This window comes from Myxocyprinus asiaticus, chromosome 30, assembly GCF_019703515.2.
Source record: "Myxocyprinus asiaticus isolate MX2 ecotype Aquarium Trade chromosome 30, UBuf_Myxa_2, whole genome shotgun sequence".
NCBI lineage: Eukaryota > Metazoa > Chordata > Actinopteri > Cypriniformes > Catostomidae > Myxocyprinus > Myxocyprinus asiaticus.
The window spans coordinates 21,217,872-21,241,667 of NC_059373.1; positions in this window are offsets into that span (position 1 = coordinate 21,217,872).

Sequence of the window (23,796 nt, forward strand, 5' to 3'; positions counted from 1 at the left end):
TTTGGTTTTAGGAAAAAATATAGTCCAACCACAGTGATTTTAAAAGTATTAAATAATCCAGTGGTTTCATTAGATAATAAGAAATATTGTGTTGCTCTTTTTATTGATTTATCCAAAGCTTTTGATACTGTAGATCATGAAATATTGAAGCAGAGGCTTCTTCGTGTGGGTTTATCAGTGAACGCTTTTGGATGGTTTGTTAATTATCTATCAGGCAGAACTCAATGTATAAATATTGGTAGTATCACTTCCAGTAATTTGAATGTAACTAAAGGCGTACCACAGGGATCAGTCCTTGGGTCATTATTATTTATTTGATATATTAATACAATTAGGATTAATATCACACATTCATATTTTCATTTATCTGCTGACGACATGATAATTTACTCCTGCGACAAATCTGGATCAGGCTCTGAGTCATCTTCAATTTGATTTTAATGTAGTTCAGCATACACTGAGGGATTTAAAACTTGTTGTAAATGCAGATAAATCTAAACTTATGATGTTTTCAAATAGAAAGTCTACACTCTCAAATTCACACTCAATTACTACTCTTCAAGGTTTGGTGATCGAAATAGTTTCTGAATATAAATATTTGGGATTTTTAATTGATGATTCCTTATGTTCAGCATCTTGTGAAGAAACTAAAGTTGAAATTGGGCTTTTTCTTCAGAGTTAAGTTCTGTCTTCTTCAGAAGCAAGGAGGAGATTGGTAGTTTCTACTTTCATTTCAGTGTTGGATTATTGTGATATTATTTATATGCAGGCGCCTAAGCATTGTTTACAGGCATTGGATTCTGTTTATCATGGAGCATTAAGGTTTATTACTAATTCAAAAGCCCTTACCCATCATTGTTCACTGTACTCTCGGGTTGGATGGCCCACGTTGTCATCACGTAGATTTAAGCACTGGTACATGTTTATATATAAAATTATTTTGGGTTTGCTTCCCTCATATTTACAGCAGTATATCATTCAAAAAAGTGTAAAAAATTATGGTCTTTGTTCACAAGATTATTATCTTTTAAATATCCCGAAAGTCCGTACAAATATGGGTAAAAGGGCATTTAGTTATGCTGCTACATTTGATTGGAACCAGTTACAAGATAAATTATGTTTTAAGGAGTTGGTCTCTCTCTAAATTAATTTAAGGGTATCTTAAATGATTTGGTTTTGGATTTACCTGATTGTAATTGTTTTAAGTTATATGCGTATATTTTGTATATGTGATTAATGTATTTGTTTTATGTTTAAATGTTTTTTTTTGTTTTAACTAAGTGTGCTGCCTGTCTTGGCCAGGACCCTCTTGTAAAAGAGATTTTAAATCTCAAGAGTTTTTATTTTTTTTAAAAATGTAAAAAATGTTAAATCCATGGTTAAACCTTGCTGTACATATAAAGAGCACATGCACAAGACATGATCGTTTGATGCATATAAAGTCCAAATTCACTTTATAATACTTATAAAATAACAAGGAAAAACAAAGGGGGCACATGGTATCTACTAATATAATCATTATTATATAATTAACACAGTCCTTTAGATTGCATATGATTCGTACATATAAAATTGGAGGGAATATTAATAAAGCAACAACACTGAAAAAGAGAAAAACATTCACTGCTCTTTTCTGGATAACTTAATACACCCTTTAAACTGAACACAAAATTAGGAGGAGAAATTGATTTAATTTACAGACCCAAAGTCTGATAGCATTAAATCAGAAACCTATTAATGTATCAAATCTACAGTATAATCATTCGTGGAGAAAACTGAAAAACAATTATGAATTTCACTTTTACCTGCAATATTTTTCCTGGTACCAGTCCAAGTTTTCATTATTGCCATAAACGACTCGAACAAACGTTAAAGTTGAAAAGATTGTGGTTTTCTAGGTCGGTTGTATCACTCGGGTCCAGTTTAAACTGAAAAGCGTAAATTTGCACGTATGTGAGTTTCCGTGCCAATGCACATATGTTTTATCACTTGTAAAGGCATGCTTGATGACTTGTTTAAAGTAAATAAAGGTCATTTATAACTGAACATTTTTAAGGCATTATTTGAAGATCTGGTAGACCCGATTATCTAACAGCAGTTGTAAACCAGTCCAAAATAAATTTGATAATTTAATAAATGTCGGCCTATAGTCTATATTTCACCCAGAGGGGCACCTCAGCCCATGTGGGCAAAGGGGCAGTTGCTTGGGCCACTGTAGCTACCCCCTGTGTACGTGCTTGGAACCAAGTATACTACTTCTTCTTGGCTTGACTTCGCTTGCGAAGATTTAGGAAGGGGGATGTCCCCATGTATCTGGTCAATGAAGATGCTTAGTGGCCGGTACTCTTCCTTAGGTGCAGGCTGGTGAAGTACCTCAGTTTTCTTTAGGCTGACCTCAAGACCAAAGAGCTGGCAAGCTTCTGCAAAGCAAAATGTTACACGCTGTAAGGCGGCTTCCATGTGGGCAAAAAGGGTGAGGTCATCTGCAAAGAGAAGTTCTCTAATCAGTTTTTCCAAGGTCTTGGTGTGGGCCTGAAGTCGCCTTAAGTTGAAGAGGTTGCCATCAGTATGAAATCGTATATATATGCCATCTTCGTCATCAAGGTCTTCTGTTGCTTTTTGGAGCATCATGCTGAAGAAGATTGAGAACAATGTAGGGGCTAAAATGCATCCCTGTTTCATGCCATTTGCAATAGGGAAGGTCTGTGACAGGTTGTTATTGTTTCTGACCTGACCAAGCTGGTCTTCATATAGCTGGATGACCATAGTAAGGAATTTTGGAGGACAGACGAGCTTTTCAAGGATTTTCCACAGTCCAGTTCTACTCACCATATCAAATGCCTTTGTCAGATCCACAAATGTGATGTACAATCCTTTTTGTTCTTGGTATTTCTCCTGGATCTGTCTCAGGATGAACACCATGTCGGTTGTGCCCCTACTGGCTCTGAAGCCACATTGACTCTCTAGAGCATGTTCTTCTGCAATGGTGGGCACCAATCTGTTCAGCAACACTCTAGCAAGGATTTTGCCTGCAATGGAGAGCAGAGTTATCCCACGGTAATTTGAGCAGTCAGATTTTTTTCCCCCTTTTTATGTACAAAGCGATGATGACTGCATCTTGGAGATCTTGTGGAAGTTTCCCTCACTCCCAGCAGCAAATGAAGAACTCATGGAGTTTCGTGTGCAATGCTGGGTCTCCACACTTCCATATCTCTGGTGGAATACCATATTTTCCTGCAGCCTTTCCAGTCTTCAGCTCTTCTATGGCTTTTGCTGTCTCTTGCAGTGTGGGTGCCTCATCGAGTTCCATCTTTGGTGGCTGTTGTGGGATGCGGTCAATAGCTGCTTTCTGGACTGTGCGGCTAGTGCTGAAGAGGTTGTGGAAGTGCTCTGACCAGCGGTTCAGGATAGATTCCCTGTCAGTGAGTAGCTCTTGGCCATCTGCACTCCGTAGGGGGCTCTGTATTTGGAATGAAGGACCATACACTGCTTTCAATGCTTCATAGAACCCCTAGTAGTCACCAGTGTCAGCGTACAGCTGGGTTCTTTCTGCAAGCTTTGTCCACCAATCATTTTGTATGTCTCGGAGCCTGCGCTGGAGGGAGCTCCAGGTAAGGCGGAAGGCTGCTTTTTCCTGTGGGCAGGATGGTTGAGCGAGGTGGGCTTGGTATGCTGATCTCTTTTTGGCAAGCAGTTCTTGGATTTCTTGGTTGTTTTCATCAAACCAGTCTTTGTTTTTCTTAGTGGTGAATCCAAGGATTTCTTCTGAGGTTTGCAGAATGGCAGCCTTGATGTGATTCCACATCTCTTCCGGAGGTAGATCTGGTGGAAAATTAGGTTCTTCAAGTCTAGACTGCAGGCTCTCTTGAAAATCTACCTTGACATCTGCAGACAACAGGTTTTTGACCTGGAGCTTCCTTCTTGGGGTGCGTCCTTGTTATCTGAGCCTGGGCTTTAAGTGAAGCTGTAATTCTGTGCAAAATTGTGTCATTACAGCCACCCATGCCGTGTTTCCCAAGGACGACTTTCCAGGCTTCTGAGTCTCGGCCTACTCTGGCATTGAGATCTCTGAGGATGATTATTGATTAGGCCACCTTTTTCTAGGCCCCTCTCCATGTGGAGCAAGCAGTGCTGTCCCTAGAAAAGGCTGCTTGGTCACACAGGCTGCTACCGGGTGATGGTGTTGTCTCCGGATCAACATCAGATGGCCAAGGGCCTGCATCACCTGCATGTTTGGGACTACGGCTTCCAGTGACATCTTTCACTTGCCGTTTTTGCCCCTTTCCCATCGCTGCAGGGCATGCTATAGATGTAAGGGTAGATGTGAACAGTAGACAGTTCCTTCATGCCTGCGCATTGGAGCTTTTAGGTGGAGTACAGTCTGCGTGAACTGGCCCCACCCTTTAAACCTAGGGTTCATCTGCCATGGCCCAGCAAGCCAGGACGGTGACAGCAAGGTCCGCAGGCCATTGGTTTTATATCGGAGTTTCCCTCTCCTAGGCAGATGGCCAACCATGGCTGATGAGATCTGCCTTCCCCGCTATTCTGAACCATAGCTGGTTGGCCACAGCCGCAGTCCACTAATACATATGGTGCACCCTGGTCCCGAACACTTGGCCGTTGATCTGTAGAGACCTGCCCTAGCCGGTGACTTCACTGTAGAAGTTCATATGCCTAGTGATGCAGTGTTAACATCACCCTCTTAATGTCGTTTGGCCTGCCAGCTGAAGCGGTGTACTGGGGTATGCCAGGAATAATTCCTTCTTGGAGGCAGACATTGAGATTTGGGAGATGGATGAGGGCCAGTGCATCCGTCCACTAGAGTGCAGCTGCCAGACATCAAAGGTACTACCTCTATACAGAGCCCCCAATACCCCAACCATAGTTTCAGTTTCCTTAACAATACACCTTGTGTTATATTACCTTGGCATTAATTAAACAAAACTAGTTACCACTGCTGCGATGGGGTTTCTAATACAGGTGCTGCGGCAATGATAGGCAATTTTGTATCTTTCTCTCATCTGACTGCCTAAATCCACTGCTCTCTAATTTTGTCCTGAAAAGTCGTGTGCACATATTCTGTTGCAGACATCTGTGGATGCCACAAAAATAGACCAGCATGCAACAAAGTGTTAACACATTTAAATACTGGCACAGCAGTCTCTGTAAAAGGATGTACAGTCAACACCAAATAAATAAGTTAATACAGTTTGTGTAGAATTTGTGGTCAGAATTTCCCTCCTTCCAAATATTGCCCACTGACTATTTAACGGATATAAATCTACAAGCAAAGCGTAATATACAGTGGTGCTTGAGGATATCTTATTTGCATGCTATTAACGACTTCAAACAAAGCCCTTGAATATATTCACAGATTCAATGCCATGAACTGTGAAGCTTTGGCAAATCCAATGACTAGCCTGGTAAATTTAGATAGCTAACAACACTTGGTGTCTGGTGGACTGATAAAAGCCTGTGCATCAGTTGATAGTAACCAACCAATCAGTTTGGTATATGCATTTTTCAAAAGCATTTGCCATTTTAGTATGCAGTATGCATCATAATGTCCATGAACTGCTTGTGGATGGACAGTAGGGTTGCTGTCTGAAGCTGATACAATCAGTCTCATAATGAAATCCTGAGAATTGTTTATATACTTACTATTAACAATGCTCAATTACAAATGTCACCGACTGGCATCCCAGTCCTTGTTATTCTCAGTGGTAACAAATAAAAGTTCACTGCTAAATGTCTGACTTGTGAGCAAAGACATATTTAGTTCATCTGTGGCTTTCGCTGAATAGAGAGTGAGAGAGTATCAGTCCCAGGTCTCTTATTGGCTTCATGCTTGAGAAATCATGGCATCACTGTGTTGTGTAGTTAACAGCTCAGAAAATGAATACTTCTGCCATGCCGTGTAACTAATTAGGAAGAAGTGAGTGTGTGTATGTAAGCATTCAAAATACATTCTATATGGCATCTAATACAAACAAATGGCTCAGAATTTCCATTCTAACAGACACAGCACCTGAATTTGCTTTTTAATGTGCTCTATTTGTATTGATGCTGTGGATAGCACATATTTAACTTCTTGGAGTCTCTCTAAGTAACACAGATTACCATAATGGTCTGTCATTGCAAAGGCCAAACCACATGTTCCGCTTCAGATATCCAACATTTGCTCTCCAAGCACATTTTAAAGTGGTGCTCATTACTCCATATTTTTGATCAGCTCTATTATTCCTCAAGCTGAGCTGTATCAGAGTGTGAATAGAGCATGTATGTGTGTGTGTGTGTGTGTGTGTATATATATATATATATATATACACACACAAAGTATTCATAATACGTTAATGACCTTGAGTAATCTAACGGAATACGTTACAAATTACATTTTACAGCATGTATTCTGTAATCTCCCATATTTATATACATATACAGAATATATGTGTGTGTGATTATATATATATATATATGGCTGGGAGGGTTACTTTTGAAATGTATTCCATTTATTATAATGTATTTGAAATATATTCCCCCCCCCAGGTTATTGTTATAAGCATGAGCCTCATCTGAAGGCTCGAGGAGGAGGTGTTGCTGCATTTTACAGTGAAGTTTTTGGTGTTACTCATAGGACAGGATATACGTTTAAGTCTTTTGAACTAATAATGCTTAATGTGACAACGTCAGATACACGTAAAAAATCTCTGTTGTCTTTTGCCCTTGCTTCAGTATATAGATCACCCAGGCCATATTCTGATTTCCTTGGTGAATTTGCCAAATACTCTATCAGATATGTAAGTGTAGCGTAGTTCTAGCGGGAAGACTAGCAGCTGTACATCATTGCACCATTAGCTAGGTAACTCCTAGTCAATCACATGTAAGCCATCGCTTTATAAATCTGCTCACAATCTATCACATTGCTGTTTCAGTGTGCTAACACGGCAAAATCATTCTATAGTTTATTGTCTGACGTCGAGTCCAATTCACTCCCCGACTAGCTAACATCCAGCTATGGATACACTCCTTACCTTTACCCAGGATCAGCAGCTCCTCGCCGCAACACACGTCTGCAGTGGGATCGTGCCCTCTTGGAATGATAATAGACAAGTTCCAATCTCTCCAGGCCACAGGCAAACCAGTGCACAGAACATCTCTGTAAGCCCGCCTTCCCTCCCCAACTACGCTGTCACTTCATCTCAACTTCTGCCCGCAACAAACCCATGAGGAGTAAGTGATCAGCAAACCCGGATCTTCATCCATATCTCATTCACGTAGGAGATCTCTCTGAGTCGAGCCACGGCATCCACCTCAATCGGAATGCATGACCCGAGGATCGTGCTCCTCGCCAAGTCTGTCAAAATCATCGCCTCGGACAGCAACTGATTTCCATCAGAAATCAGCTAAGTTCTCAACCATATTCATCAAATGCATTCAGATGATAGTTCATGGGTCTAGAGTTTCTGTTTCCTATGCTGTCTGTTCATCATAATACATCTGCATCTATATCAAAATCAAAAGCCAATATTTCATGTCAACAGCGCATTCGCTCTCATATTAACGGCAGGCAATCACGCATTCACAGCTTGATCGTCATGAGGGTAAATCGTTCACCGTGTTGCATGCCCGAGTGTTCCCCATCAGGGAATTATATTCAGGCATGTCATGATGTACAGTGCTCATTGTATGGGGTCTCATCACTCCATTCAGTAAGATATCCGTTTTGTTGGTCGCTCTTCGCTCGAAATCACGTAGCAGGTGAAATCCAATACAAAGTATCATCCCAATGCCCTACTCACTATGAAAGACAGAGCTCCTGATGTGGGCACTCTGAAGGGAGCATGGCATCACAGTTTAAATGTAGCCTTCACTAAAAGTCTTGTGGAACAGTCCTTTTGTGAAATAATTAACTTTCTTTTGTTCAGAACAACATTTCGAGTGGTGTTCCCTTCCTGAAGCGCCCTTCAAGGGCGCATTAATGCCGCTTTGGAAAATGCCAGTGTTTCTTACTCTATATGTCTACTTCCACATTCTCCATTGGAAGTACCACTGTTGTGGCGCACCTCTGACACCTAGTGGTAGGCTCTGCACTGCATTCCCTTATTCATCAGATAATTCCATTACATGCATTTTGTGCCTTATATGATCAGGTCATACAGAGGGTGATTCCTATTTCACAGCATATTTAAATTTTATTACTCATTCAGGTATCATTAAAGTGCAGAAATTCGTATCGTATGTGTCTCTCCATAAATCATTCACTTTTTCATCTCTGTTCAGACCATGTTTCAATCATTGGGGCTTTATCAATGCTCCAAATTTCAAAGCTCATTATGAGTTTAACAGTCATGTCAGCCTAACTACATTACCTTTTAATTTAAGTATCAACGCATTTCAGTATGACGCTGTTCACGTTTAATGTGCAGCATTTGGGGATGTTACATTTAGTAGCAGGTAAGTTAGGTTTTGCTAATCATTGGATAAAACCTGTGCCGGATCAAAGCTAATTATTTTCATTTTGCTACTGTTAATTTTCTGTTCCTGCTGGTAAGTCATAAGCTCCCTCCTAATGCTTTTACGTTATTTCTTCAACTATGTTGCCAAACGCATTATTGATTTTAAAGTTATCAGTGTTTTAGTTTTTATCGCTCCATTCAATGTAAATAAAATATTTGCATTCAGGGCAGCTCTCATTTAGCAGCAGACAGTAGGATTCGTTCCTCTGGACATTACAGTGCCAGATTGGTGGCATTTCATGGTTTTACAGGCTTAAAAAAACAAAACAAAAAACAGGAGCTCAAGCTTCAATCATCACATCTTTCGCACCTACATACTTTAACCCCTTTCAAGACTGGGCACGGCACCCTCCTCTCCAAAACAAACATCAAGATGCTTCCAAAGTCCTACCTATTCACCCACTGCTCATTGAGGCATCATGCAGCAAATTGTACTTCAATGTCCAGCTCACAATGACTGTAGTAACAGTCTGCATATTTAAATCACCGTCTGAAGGCTCATGCCGGATCATTCATGCCACTCTCAGCTCCACCTGGTCGTTTAAACAAATTCTCACAAACCAGGTATTCCCTCTCCATTAAAAAAGAAAAAAAAGAAGAAAAAAAATCTTCTACGTCTCTCAGTTTTCGGCATTGTGCTCTATTTACCCCAGATGCAAGCTTCCCCAACTCTATATCAACTAGACCGATCATTAGTTCACATTTCCTCCTCCCCAAGTAGTTCCAGTTTCATATCTCCCATCCCGTTGGACCACCTCATTTTACCATGTGCATCATTCATCAAGGTCGCTCCATCTCTCACCTCACGCTAGCCATTTCGTCGATAACACTCTGAAAATGTATCTATTGATGACCGCTGCTGATCGGACCTCAAATTTGATCCCTGTGGCTAATCACCGTAACCATTTTCTCCTTTTCCATAGCAAAACCCTGAAACCTCCTTTATCTCACACACACACACACACACACAAACACAGACACACACACACACCCTCCAAAGGTCCTGAGGCTACCGAATTGGAACATGATTCGCAGGGAAATGGCCAGACTAAATTTTAACTCACACCAGCTCCCCTTCATCCTCTTCTTCGAATTTCACCCCATCGTCGTCGCCAGCATAGATTATGGCATCCCTCATGGGCACGCAAACGTATTGTCGTTTTTGTGACTCAACTACTGCCGTCATATCAAATGCAGGTCCTCCTCTAGGCTCCTTAGTCGCTACTGAGACATTTGACATGGCAGAGCACCAACTGAACCCCATTCTCTTGGCCGAGCACATTCCCATGTTTTCAATTCAATCGCTACTCTCTATATCATTCAGGAGTTCCATTGTCATGTTCATTCGCCAGCATACATCTCATCCTTTGCCCACACCTTTCAAACCTTCAGCCGATCTAAGCCCCTCACTCCTCCCCTTAGAAACTCATGCAGGAAGGACTCACCCAGCCCACCCTCATTTCACCTCTTTTCTTGAACACTTCCAAAACAGAACACATGGGGTGCGGTTGTATCATAACATTATCTATAACCTCCAGCTCCTCCTGCCTGATAACCCCCCCTGCATATTCTGAAAATTAGTTCACAATTCTCATTTGATCCCTCAAATATTGTAAGCTCCTTCAGAATTGGTGTGGCCGCAATGGCTGCTCATCAAGGACTACCAGGACCCACAATCAGATGCTCGGGCGCTAGTCTTCCTCATCCTCCAGAAATAAACTCGACCCAACCCTCAATAATTACACATGCTCAAGCCTCCTCAGCCATACATTTTCAAGGACACCACATAACCACATCCACCCTCCTCACAAAGGCTTTCACAATCCCAGCATGGTTTTCCTTTGCATAGGTACTGCACAAGCCTACCTTGCCCTCGATGGAAGGATCATAACCAACATGGGATATCTTTGAACAAAGGGTATTGCACGACAACATCGCCATTATCATATGGCTTTACACATGCTGTTCACCTTTTGGCAAAGATAACCATTAAAAAACAGCCACCCTCATTTGAGGGCTTGAGCCTCATGGGATATTTTTCAATGAAGGGTATTGCATGCAACATCGCCATTATCGTATGGCTCTATGCTACGTTGTTCACTTTTCGCCAAAGATATTCCAAACAACGGTGCCCTTGTCGGAGGGTTCATAATCAAATGTTGTTTATCCCTCTATCATAAAAGCCAACAGTAAATGCAAGCAAAACTTATCCTACTGCAAAGGTATTGCACAACCTAGAACAATTCTAGATTTTCAGATCTCCTTTTCTCTTCTCTAGATTGAACGCCAAACACGACCTGGTTCGTAACCTGACTGGATCTTCTCTTTTGGTGGTAGTATTTTATCTCTTTCTTTTGGGGTAGGCTCCTCACCCATGCCTGCTATCTCCAGCAGGATCTGATGGTTCTGAGTACAACTTCTTCGGACTGCCAGACAGGGCTTACGCCAAAGAGAGACATTACATTCCTGTTTCATATTCATCAAATAAATGTAATCTAAAACTTGATCCTGGAGAACTGGCTAATTATAGACCGATTTCAAATCTCCCGTTTATGTCGAAAATACTAGAAAAGGTAGTGTCCTCCCAACTATGTTTATTTCTACAGAGAAATAGAATATATGAACAATTTCAGTCAGGATTTAGACCCCATCACAGTACAGAGACTGCACTTATCAGAGTTACAAATGACTTGCTCTTATCATCTGATCGCGGCAGCATTTCTCCTCTAGTGCTTTTAGATCATTGTGCTGCCTTCGACAGCATAGATCACGACATTCTCTTGAATAGGCATTAGAATTATGTTGGCATTTGTGGACTTGCATTAGCATGGTTTAGGTCCTGTTTAGCAGACCACTACCACTTGGTCTGTGTAAATTAAATTGTCAAATCAAACAAAAGTTAAGTATGGAGTGACACATGGATCAGTTTTAGGGCCTCTGCATTACTCTTTATATATGCCTCCCCTGGGAGATATTATCAGGAATCGTGGAATAAGTTTCCACTGTTATGCTGACGATACCAACTTTATATTTCTTCAAAACCCGATGAAATTTCACAATTTTCCAAATTAGCAGTGTGTACCAATGAAATCAAAGATTTAATTGAATTCCTTCTTCTTAATTCCAATAAAACAGAGGTACTCTAAAAATAAGCCACTAATATATAATTTGACTCTCGATGGATGTATTGTTACACTGTCTTCTACAGCGAAGAACTTGGGTGTTTAATTTGATACCAATCTGTCCTTTGAAAATCTCATTTCCAATGTTTGTAGAACAGCATTATTCCACCTCAGAAATATTGCTAAGTTATGACACATGATCTCTGTTGCTGATGCTGAAAAACAAATGTATGCGTTCATGACCTCAAGACTAGATTATTGTAATGCATTACTGGGAGGATGTCCAGCAAGTTCAATAAATAAACTTCAATTGGTTCAAAATGCAGTGGACAGAGTGCTGACAAGAACCAAGAAATATGATCATATTAGCCCCATTTTGTCATGGTTACTTTGGCTACCTGTTAAATTTCTTATTAAATTTTGTTAACTACATACAAAGCTTTGAATGGTCTAGTTCTGCAGTACTTAAGTGACCACCTACCACACTAGATTCCATCACATTCATTACGATTGCAAAATTCTGGCCTGTTAATAGTTCCTAGAATATCAAAATCCACAAAAGGAGGTAGATCCTTTTCCTATTTGGCTTCAGAACTATGGAATTGTCTCCCTAACACTGTTCAGAACACAGACACTCTCACTCAGTTTAAGTCTGGACTAAAGACTCATCTATTTAACCAGGCATACACCTAATTTATCCATCAACTCACAATTAGGCTGCTTGAGTTAAGTCTACCGGAACCGGAAACACTTCTCATAATCTATAAATTTCCAGTTTGAATGGCATCTACGCTAATATTATTCTATTTGTTCCCCTGTCTCAACCTCTGGATTCATATCCAGAGGTTACCAAAGCCAGCCATATCCAGCTCCGTTTCTGTTTGCCATCGGACTCCACGGCTACTTGTCTCTGAGTGATGACGACTAAATGCAGCCGCTGCCAGCCAGAAATCTCTTCAGTCTATTACGATGGACTTCAGGGGGTGAACTGATGCCAACTCTTACCATAAGACATGGGATACTTCATATGCTACTGCCTGAACCTTGGATTTAGGATAGACCTCACCGAAATGTACTGCCGGTTGAACTGCAATGCACCTCACTGATTTCTGCCTGTATCACCTAGGTCTAATGATAGACTACACTCTTAAAATGGAATACATAGACTATCAATTAATTGCCAACAAAAGCCTTCATCAGCCAATTAACAAAGGACAATGCATCTATGTGAACTACTGCAGTTAATCCAGGATGAACTTCTAAGTCATTAGTCATTAATCTTACAGTTCATTTAAAATCTTTGTTTAAACACTGGCCCTTAACACTTACTTAGTTTATTAATTTTAAACCATGACTCGCACTGCACATAAATAACTAATATTGGCATTATATACATGTTGTTTAGCCAGAGGGTACTGGCCCCCACAGGTTTCTCCATTAACTAACATCTTATGGTGTTTTGTGTTCCTTGCCACAGTTGCCTTCAGCTTGCTCACTGGGGTTCTAAATACAATTATGATTTAATAATTTAATAATTTATTTTTATACACAATTTATAATCATATTTAATGAAACTACACAATGATGACTCTAAGACTTTATAAATATTACAGTTCCCTGTCTGTCACTCACTCGACGTTGTGTCGATGTAGTGACACTAGGGGTTCAATCTTGAGAGCCCCAATCACCTTTGCTTAAAATAGAAAAGGCCAATGAGAATTGGTAAGTGGAATTTGCATGCCACTCTCCGCCCCAGACATACAGGTATAAAAGGAGATGGCGTCCACCACTAATTCAGATTTTTAATTCGGAGCCAAATGCAAGTATTGTGTTCATCCCATCACCTACGTTTACGCTACGTTTACGCTGCTGTTGTGCTTCCCCTGGGTGCTTTGGCAGCCGAGTCTACAGGTGCTAAAAGAGTATATTCTAAAAGAGTATATTTTCTACTAAAAGAGCTCACACAAATGATTGCCGTCTTTTTAAAGACGGCCTTTCGCCTTTGTGCTACTGAAATCTGTCTCGAGTGCTTGGGGCGCCAACATGCCGAGGGAGCTTTTGTGGAGGAGTTATGTTCTCATTACGAGATCATGCCCATGAGAACGTTGCAGTCGCGGCTCACTTCCTTCTTCATGAAGCAAGTAGCCATTGCGGCTGCTTCCCAACCCGCTCCATCCTGGGCTGAAACTCAGGCGGCCGGGTCGGCGAGCACCGCAGTCTCAATTATCTCGACGACTGGCTAATCCTAGCTCACTCGCGAGATCTATTGTGTGCGCACAGGGACCTTGTGCTTCTGCACTTCGACCAACTCAGGCTTCAGGTCAACTGGGGTAAGAGCAAGAGCAAGCTCTCCCCTGTGAAAAAGAGCAGAGCATCTCTTTTCTCTGTATGGAGTTGGACTCAGTCACTCTCATGGCACATCTTACGACTGAGTGTACTCAGTCAGTGCTTACCTGACTGAAAAGCTTCGGGCAGAAGTTAGCAATGTCAATGAAACAATTTCAGAGGCTCCTGGGGCATATAACATCCTCGGCGGCGGTTCTCCCCCTCAGGTTGATGCATATGAGACCACTTCAGCACTGGCTACAGACTCGAGTCCCGAGGTGGGAATGGTGCCACGGCACCCAGCGTGTGACTACCACGCCACGGTGCCGTCAGATTTTCAGCCCTTGGTCAGACCTGGCATTTCTATGGGCGGGTGTTCCCTTAGAGCAGGTCTCAAGGCATGTCGTGGTCCCAACAGATGCCTCGAACATGGGCTGGGGTGCCGTATGCAATGGGCAAGCAGTATATAGACTTAAATGGCACATCAACTGATTAGAGTTGCTGGCGGTATTGCTGGCCCTGCGGAGGCTTCGGCCGTTGATTCAGGGTAAGAATGTGTTGGTTTGGACCGACAACACAGCGACCATGGCGTACATAAACCGCCAAGGTGCCGTACGCTCACGTCGCATGGCACAACTCGCCCGCCACCTCCTCCTTTTGGAGTCAGCAGACATTGAAGTCTCTGCGAGCCACTCACTTTCCAGGCATCCTCAACCGTGCAGCAGACGCGCTCTCATGGCAGGTAACGCTCCGCGGGCAGTGGGGACTCCACCCCCACATAGACCAGCTGATTTGGGAGCAATTCGGGGAGGCGCGGGTAGATCTGTTCGCCCCCCTGAGAGTCCTCTCACTCTCCCTTTTGGTACTCTCTGCCCGAGGCTCCCCTCAGCATGGATATCTTGGCGCACAGCTGGCATCCAAGGTGTACATGGCTGCTGTAGCAGCATATCATGATACACTGGATGGGAGAACCTCACGACAGCATGACCTGATCACCAGGTTCCTCAAAGGCGCGAGGAGGTTGAATCCTCCTGGACCGTGTCTGATTCCCTCTTGGATCTCTCTGTGGTCCTACCTGCCCTACAGAGAGCCCCCTTTGAGCCCCTGAAGCCGGCTCTCCTGGTGGCACTCACTTCCATCAAGAGGGTGGGGGACCTACAGGCACTCTCTGTCACCAGCGAATGCCTGGAGTCCGGGCCGGCATACCCTCATGTGATCTTGAGACCCTGGTCCAGTTACATGCCCAGAGTTCCCACCACTCCCTTTCGGAACCAGGTGGTGAAATTGCAAGCACCTTCTTCAGAGGAGAAAGACCCAGCCTTGTCATTGCTATGTCCAGTTCGCACCCTGCACATCTATCTGGACCGCAAGCAGAGCTTCAGACGCTCAGAGCAGCTCCTTGTCTGCTTTGGAGGGCAGCAGAAGGGGAAAGCTGTCTCCAAACAGAGGCTGGCCCATTGGATTGTGGGTGCCATTCCTTGGCTTACCAGTCACAAGACCTGCCGTGCCCCTTGGGAGTCTGGCAGCACTCCACTAAAGGTGTTGCATCCTCCTGGACACTGGCAAGGGGGGCCTCTCTAGCAGACATATGCAGTGCTGCAGGTTGGGCTACACCCAATACCTTTGCGAGATTTTACAACCTACGCATAGAACCGGTTTTGTCCCGAGTGTTATGGGGTAACAGCAGGTTGGCTGGGAAGCCTGTTGGGTGTACTGCTTGCATTTATGCCTTCCCCCTTTTCAAGGTGATGATTGTGTGTTGTTTTTTTTTGTTTGTTTTTGTTTTTTTTTTGTCCACAACAGTTTCCCGTAACTGGTGAACCCTGGATGCCTCTTTAAGTCTTAAGCACTGTTCGGTGACTAACTCAGTGGAGGAGTGATGCCACCAGGCCCAGTACTCGTGGTATGCCCCTTTTTCAGGTGAGCCCGTGTACTCTGGCTCAGTGCCCCATACGTGGTGATTCCCCTCTTGGTAATCCCGTGTGACACATTTCCACTGTTCAGTTTCCCCTCAGGTGAACCCTGTGTTTCCCCTCATCAGAGCTTTGCTCTTCTTTGGCCCCTGTTGCTGTGTACCCTCTCCGTAGATAGGGTCCTCCCGGTGGTATCATTCCATATGTGAACTTTCCCATTGGTAAGTCCATGTGAAGTATTCTCCACATGTTAACCTCCCTCCGGTAGGATGTGGTCTCCGTTGTGCCCTCCCTCCTGGAGAGGGAAGAGCACTTCTCAGCGTTATTCCAGAAGGTGCTCGGTGGGAAATTGCTTAACAGCAAATATCAGGAAAGGCCACCGCCTGTAGCCTCCTTGGGTAAGTGTCTCCTCTCCCCTTAACGGGACTAGGGAGATGCCTTATCTAACTCGCTGGAAGGTCACAACGTGGTCGAGCACTCGCTGCGAGGCACGCAGCAGCTTGCCCGTGTCTACTCTTCCATACCTCGTGACACGGTTCAGCACCTGCGGCGTTTCTTATAGGGAACCCCTAGTGTCACTACATCAACACAATGTCGAATGAGTAACAGACAGGGAACGTCTAGGTTACTGGTGTAACCTCTGTTCCCTGATGGAGGGAACGAGACGTTGTGTCCCTCCTGCCGCGGCGCTGAACCGGCCGCTGACATGGCCGGGACACTCTATCGGCTCCTCAGCATAAATCTGAATGAGTGGTGCACGCCAACTCCTTTTATACCCGTATGTCCGGGGCGAAGAGTGGCATGCACATTCCACTCGCTAATTCTCATTGGCCTTTTCTATTTTAAGCAAAAGTGATTGGAGCTCTCAAGATCGAACCCCTAGTGTCACTACATCGACACAACGTCTCATTTCCTCCATCAGGGAACCGAGGTTACACCAGTAACATAGACGTTTCATTTTCTGTTAATGCATGATTTTCTGTAAAGCTGCTTTTAAACGATGCGTTATGTGAAAAGTGCTATACAAATAAAAATGATGACTAAAAAATAAATAAAATAAACTTGGTTTTACTATGGTATTATGTCCGAAAAAATTCAGTAAAAAAAAAAAAAAAAGTAATACATAGGTACTTATCAGTGTTTTTTTTTTTTTTTTTTTTTTGAATCACAGAAGCAGTGATAAAAGTTAAGCTGCTGTTTTCTCTTTTGAAGTTTGCTCAATTTTAAAAGTCTTTTAAAGTTCAGTGTTTCTCTCTACTGTTTTACCTTTTTTATTTATTTATTTATTTATTTATTTTTTAAAAAGCATCTGATTGAATATTGAGCATATATGATGGAAATACACATGAACTCACAACCTCCAAATTATACTGCATCTCTTCAGCTTTCCATCTGATTAGATGGCACATCATTCTCTGCCGTAAGTACAGTATATTATGTCAAGTGGGTCACCTTCTATGTGCTGTGTGTTAGAAGATCCCTTTAGAAGATATGTGAAATATGCAAACTCTAATCCATATGCTGAGATGTGTGCATATGGATGTGGGTATGACTGGGAGCTTCTCCTGTGGCCCCTGAACTGATGCTGACTGTAAGTAGAGTGGCATATGGGGACAATTGCCTAGAGTAACTTCAGCATGATGGCATGTTCGCACAGCCTGTTAGCTATGATAATTATGTTTGCTTTTTATTGTTGTCCAACTGATTTTTCAGCACAGTTTTCACATTATATATTCCATCATCCTTGGGTTAATGGGTGGTCTGAATACTTTATATTTATAGCCTTCCTAAGGAAGGTCATCAGATTAAAACAGGTTCATTAGGCCTTTTCGTTTAGTGTTGTTTTCATTAGTTTTTACACCATTTTTTCATGGTTACTTTAAGAATTTTTTTAATTTTTTATTATTATTATAATTTTTTATTTATGTTTTCTAATTAATTAATGGGTTAACCGATATAATTTATGTTGATATGTATAGCCGGTGGTTGTAAAGAATCAACACAGGATACAAAAAATATATTTTTGGGGTTTTATTCTGACGGCTGTTAAAGCCCTATGCACTTAAGTACTTGCTCAACCACTCAACAGCATCTCATGCATTTAACACCTGTTTGAACACTCACAGTATTTTATGCATTTAACACATGCTTAAATCACTCAAAGCATTTATGAATTTTAACTAGGCTTAATTCTCATATTTTCACATATAACACGTATTCACTAAACTGGAAAACACTCTGGGCTATAAATCATTAAATAAGATGTGATTAATTCTAAATTCACACACCCTCACTCTCACAGCACATTCAGATACTCATTGTTTTATTTAAACAAAATATTATTTGGAGTTAACTTTTTCTACATTTTATACAGTGCATCCAGAAAGTATTCACAGCGCTTCACTTTTTCCACATTTTGTTATGTTACAGCCTTATTCCAAAATGGATTAAATTCATAATTTTCCTCAATTTTACTAACAATACCCCATAATGACAACGTGAAAGAAGTTTGTTTGAAATCTTTGCAAATATATTAAAAATAAAAAAATGGGAAAAAAATAAATAAATAAAATCTCATGTACATAAGTATTCACAGCCTTTGCTCAATACTTTGTTGAAGCACCTTTGGCACCAATTATAGCCTCAAGTCTTTGGGTATGATGCTACAAGCTTGGCACACCTATTTTTGGGCAGTTTCTCCCATTCTTCTTTGCAGGACCACTCAAGCTCCATCAGGTTGGATGGGGAGCGTCGGTGCACAGCCATTTTCAGATCTCTCCAGAGATGTTCAATCAGGTTCAAGTCTGGGCTCTGGCTGGGCCACTCAAGGACATTCACAGAGTTGTCCCATAGCCACTCCTTTGTTATCTTGGCTGTATGCTTAGGGTCGTTGTCCTGTTGGAAGATGAACCTTCACCCCAGTCTGAGGTCCAGAGCCCTCTGGAGCAGGTTTTCATCAAGGATGTCTCTGTACATTGCTGCATTCATTTTTCCCTCGATCCTGACTAGTCTCCCAGTTCCTGCTGCTGAAAAACATCCCCACAGCATGATGCTGCCACCACCATGCTTCACTGTAGGGATGGTATTGGCCAGGTGATGAGCGGTGCCTGGTTTCCTCCAGACATGACGCTTGCCTCCAGACCTCAGGCCAAAGAGTTCAATCTTTGTTTCATCAGACCAGAGAATTTTGTTTCTCATGGTCTGAGAGTTCAAGTGCCTTTTGGCAAACTCCAGGCAGGCTGTCATGTGCCTTTTACTGAGGAGTGGCTTCCATCTGGCCACTCTACCATACAGGCCTGATTGGTGGAGTGCTGCGGAGATGGTTGTTCTTCTGGAAGGTTCTCCTCTCTCCACAGAGAAATGCTGGAGCTCTGTCAGAGTGACCATCGGGTTCTTGGTCACCTCCCTGACTAAGGCTCTTCTCCCCCGATCGCTCAGTTTGGCCAGAAGGCCAGCTCTAGGAAGAGTCCTGGTGGTTCCAAACTTCATCAATTTATGAATGATGGAGGCCACTGTGCTCATTGGGACCTTCAATGCTTCAGAATTTTTTCTGTACCCTTCCCCAGTTCGGTGCCTCGATACAATCCTGTCTTGGAGGTCTACAGACAATTCCTTGGACTTCATGGCTTGGTTAGTGCTCTGACATGCACTGTTAACTGTGGGACCTTATGTTTCCAAATCATGTCCAATCAACTGAATTTACCACAGGTGGACTCCAATCAAGTTGTAGAAACATCTCAAGGATGATCAGTGGAAACAGGATGCACCTTTCAATTATGAGTGTCATGGCAAAGGCTGTGAATACTCATGTACATGTGATCATTTATTTATTTATTTATTTATTTTTTATAAATTTGCAAAGATTTCAAACAAACTTCTTTCACGTTGTCATTATGGGGTATTGTTTGTAGAATTGTTTGAGGAAAATAATTAATTTAATCCATTTTGGAATAAGGCTGTAACATAAAATGTGGAAAAAGTGAAGCGCTGTGAATACTTTCCGGATGCACTGTACACTGGTGGCCAAAAGTTTGGAATAATGTACAGATTTTGCTGTTTCGGAAGGAAATTGGTACTTCAGTTCACCAAAGTGGCATTCAACTGATCACAAAGTATAGTCAGGACATTACTGATGTAAAAAACAACACCATCACTATTTGAAAAAAGTCATTTTTGATCAAGTCTACTGTAGATAGGCCCCATTTCCAGCAGCCATCACTCCAACACCTTATCCTTGAGCAATCATGATAAATTGCTACTTTGGTACTACAAAATCACTTGCCATTATATCAAACACTGCTGAAGCCTATTTGGTTCGTTAAATGAAGCTTAACATTGTCTTTGTGTTTGTTTTTGAGTTGCCACAGTATGCAATAGACTGGCATGTCTTAAGGTCAATATTAGGTCAAAAATGGCAAAAAAGAAACCACTTACTCTAGAAACTCGTCAGTCAATCATTGTTTTGAGAAATGAAGGCTCTACAATGCTTGAAATTGCCAAGATTTCATACAAAAGTGTACACTACAGTCTTCAAAGTCAAAGGACAACTGGCTCTAACAAGGACATAAAGAGTTGTGGAAGGCCAAATATACAACTAAACAAGAGGATAAGTACATCAGAGTCTCTAGTTTGACAAATAGACACCTCACATGTCCTCAGCTGACAGCTTAATTGAATTCTACCCGCTCAACAACAGTTTCATGTACAACAGTGAAGAGAAGACTCAGGGGTGCAGGCCTTATGGGAAGAATTGCAAAGAAAAAGCCAGATTTGAAACAGAAAAACAAAAAGAAAAGGTTAGAGCAGGCAAAGAAACAGACATTGGACAACAGATAATTGGAAAAGAGTGTTATGGATCTTAAACCCATTGAGCTTTTGTGGGATCAGCTAGACTGTAAGGTGCGTGAGAAGTACCCGACAAGACAGCAACATCTATGGCAAGTGCTACAGGAAACATGGGGTGAAATGTCACCTAAGTATCTGGAAAAACTGACAGCCAAGGATCCGCAAAGCTGTCATTGCTGCACGTGGAAGATTTTTTTGATGAGAACTCTTTGAAGTAGTTTTATTTATTTTTTATTTTTTAAATTGTAATAGTAATTTTTCATGTTATTAATGTCCTGACTATACATTGTGATCAGTTGCATGCCACTTTGGTGAATAAAAGTACCAATTTCTTTCCATAAAAGCAAAATCTGTACATTATTCCAAACTTTTGGCCGCCACTGTAAATCTTAATTCTTAACAGCCAATTACAGAAAAAAAAAAAAAAAAATGCCTTCACACTGTTGCATTTACAAATGGATGTATGATAAATTACAGGCTAATTTAAAGGTAATATAAATTTTACAGATTTTAAAAGTTAGTTCATCCATAAAATTAAAATGCTGTAATCATACACACACCCTCATGTTGTTCTGAACATTAGACATTTTTATTCTTTGAAACACAAAAGGAGATAAGCCAGAAAATTAGGGACTGACATTCTCAGTCACCATTTTCTTTCACAGCATATTTCTTTTCTATTTAAGTGAGTGGTTGACTGAAATTCAATATTGCAATATCTTTTTTGTGTTTCACAAAATAATATCATAGAGGTTTAAAACATACGGAGCCCCTTAAGAGGACAGAGAGGGAGAATTCCCCCTCCCCGCAAAAAAAAACAAAACAAAAGAAACGTGGTTTTAGTACAGTAAACATAGTTGAACAATGGTATTTGTAGTAAAACCATAACCAAAAAACCTACCATGGTTTTAGTAGTAACCATATTTTAACCGTAATAACACAGGACAATGAAAAGTATGGTAATAAAATTAGAATTTTGTGGTTCTTCTGGTTTTACTATCATAATGAAACTATTGTTACTGCTGGAAAACAGAACAACAAAAAAAACATTTAACCGTTATGAAAATTAAACCTTGTTTTAGAACAGAAACCATTGTTTTATTCATGGTTTTTAAAAAACGTTACTACAAGATTTAGCATGGTTACTAAAGTCATGTTTGCTACAATTTTACTAAAGTAAAACCATGGTTAAAGGTGCAGTATGTAAGATTCAGAAACCCTTGTTATTAATGACACCTGTGGCCATTAAGTGAACTGCAGCCTGTTGCTCGTGATCGTGCGCACACTCCATATAGACAGAACGTGATTCACTGGCATCATGATGACAGATAAGGTAGCATAATTAAAATTACACAGTTATGATTGTTTTACTACAAACTTTGAGACTGTATATTATATTTGACTCTCCAGTGCTGGAACAGGGGCCCACCTCAGTATAGACACGCTGGCACACAGCTGGCCCCCTGGCCTGCGCAAATATGCGTTTCCCCCAGTGAGCCTACTTGCACAGACTCTGTGCAAGGTCAGGGAGGACGAGGAGCAGGTCGTCCTGGTAGCACCCTACTGGCCCACCCAGACATGGTTCTCGGACCTCACGCTCCTCGCAACAGCCCCCCCTGGTGAATTCCCCTGAGGAAGGACCTTCTTTCTCAGGGATGGGGCACCATCTGGCACCCGCAACCAGATGTCTGGAATCTCCATGTCTGGCCCCTGGACTGTCCCCCTACCCGCGGTGGTAGACATGATCACTCAGGCTAGGGCCCCCTCTATGAGGCGCCTGTATGCCTTTAAGTGGCATCTGTTCGCTAAGTGGTGTTCTTCCCGACGGGAAGACCCACAGAGATGCGCAGTCGGATCAGTGCTTTCCTTCCTGCAGGAGAGGTTGGAAGGGCGGCTGTCCCCTTCCACCTTGAAGGTGTACGTTGCTGCCATAGCAGCACACCACGACACAGTTGATGGTAAGTCCTTAGGGAAGCACGACCTGATCATCAGGTTCCTGAGAGGCACCAGGAGGCTGAATCCCTCCAGACTACACCTCGTTCCCTCATGGGACCTCTCTGTAGTTCTTCAGGGTCTATAGAGAGCCCCCTTTGAGCCTTTGCAGTCAGCTGAGCTTAAGGCACTCTCCTTGAAGACTGCCCTCCTGACTGCGCTCACTTCCATCAAGAGGGTAGGAGACCAGCAAGCGTTCTCTGTCAGAGAAATGTGCCTGGAGTTCGATCTGGGCTACTCTCACGTGATCCTGAGACTCCGACCGGGCTATGTGCCCAAGGTTCCCACGACCCCTTTTAGAGATCAGGTGGTGAACCTGCGAGTGCTGCCCCAGGAAGAGGCAGACCCAGCCCTGTCATTGCTGTGTCCGGTGTGCACTTTATGCATCTATTTGGATCGCACACAGAGCTTTAGGATCTCTGAGCAGCACTTTGTCTGCTTTAGTGCACAGCGGAAAGGAAGCACTGTCTCCAAGCAGAGGATCGCCCACTGGCTCATTGACGCCATAGCTATGGCATATCACGCCCAGGACATGCCGCCCCCGGTAGGGCTACAAGCCCATTCTACCAGGGGTGTAGCGGCCTCCTGGGCCCTGGCCAGGGGTGTCTAACAGACATTTGCAGAGCAGCAGGCTGGGCAACACCCAACACCTTTGCAAGGTTCTACAACCTCCGGGTGGAACCGGTTTCGTCCCAGGTAGTGGCACGCAATACAAGCGGATAAGCCCTGGATAGCCGGCCGGGTGTATCGCTTGCACATAGTGCCTTCCACCTCTTCTGGGCTGAAGATGTGCGCCATTAATTCCCTGTAGTGTTCACAAACTATGTTCCCTGGTTGACTTCCTCCTAGCCCTGTGGTAGTCGAGTTTTCGGAGAGACTCGCTGCCGGCCCAGTACACATGCTAACTAAGAACCCTGTTCTGGGGTAGGTGCTCCGTATGTGGCGGTTCCCTGTAAGGTAAGACTTACTGCGTCTTCCTTTGGCGAAGCCCCTCTGCCCCAGTCTCCATGTTTGTAGTAACTCCTAACCCGTTGGGTAGGATCTACCTTGAGACTCTCCACATGGTCATCAAGACCATGTGAC